Raw genomic sequence first — 1,169 nt, forward strand, 5'->3', positions numbered from 1 at the left:
AAATAAATAAATAAAAGAAAAAGAAAAAGAAAATTACAGAGTTAGGAGGAAGGATGGCATATGGTTAGGAAATTAATTTCACAAGTAAATGGATCCTCTATTGACTCTGACAGACAAAATGTAAGAACGAGAATGCAAAAGTAAGACCTTTTTTTTTTTTTGAGATGGAGTTTCGCTCTTGTTGCCCAGGCTGGAGTGCAATGGCAAGATCTCGGCTCACTGCAACTTCCTCCTCCTGGGTTCAAGCGATTCTCCTGCCTCAGCCTCCCGAGTAGCTGGGATTACAAGGCATGTGCCACCATGCCGGCTAATTTTGTATTTTTAGTAGAGACTGGTCTCAAACTCCCGCCGTCAGGTGATCCACCCGCTTTGGGCTCCCAAAGTGCTAGAATTATAGGCATGAGCCACCGTGCTTGGCAGTAAGACTCTTTTATATTCCTAGAAGTTTTTGGATCACTTTGGTACCAAAAGGTCCTTTACTTGATAAAGACAGTTCATGACTACTTTATTCATTACTAGTTTATTTCATTTAAAATTTTATTACTTTTGAAATCTGGATGTCACAGACAAGGTTGGGTCATAACAATTTAAGGTTAGAGTCCTCCTGCAAGGACAAGGATGTCAATGAGAGGTGAGGAGGGTTCCAGGCGCATTGGTGCCCACATAAAAGAGCGAGCTAGGGGCCAGGTGCGGTGGCTCACGCCTGTAATCCCAGCACTTTGGGAGGCCGAGGCAGGCGGACCATGAGGTCAGGAGATCGAGACCATCCTGGCTAACACAGTGAAACCCCATCTCTATAACAAAATAGAAAGAAAAAAAAAATGAGCCAGGCGTGGTGGCGGGCACCTGTAGTCCCAGCTACTCGGGAGGCTGAGGCAGGAGAATCTCTTGAACCTGGGAGGCAGAGGTTGCACTGAGCTGAGATCACGCCACTGCACTCCGGCCTGGGCAATAGAGCAAGACTCCATCTCAAAAAAATAAATAAATAAAAATAAGAATACCAGCTTTTTAAAGGAAAAATCATTCAGGACCGAGGTCTAAAAGCAATTCTTTGGGAGTGTGGGTCCTAACAGAGCAGACCCTGAGTACTGAAACTAACATGATTCCGTGTGATGGCTGCATGGTGCCTCTCAAATGTCATATGTTGAAATGCTAACCCCAAGAACCTC

Source organism: Pongo pygmaeus, chromosome 13 (genome assembly GCF_028885625.2).
Source record: "Pongo pygmaeus isolate AG05252 chromosome 13, NHGRI_mPonPyg2-v2.0_pri, whole genome shotgun sequence".
Taxonomy (NCBI): Eukaryota; Metazoa; Chordata; class Mammalia; order Primates; family Hominidae; genus Pongo; species Pongo pygmaeus.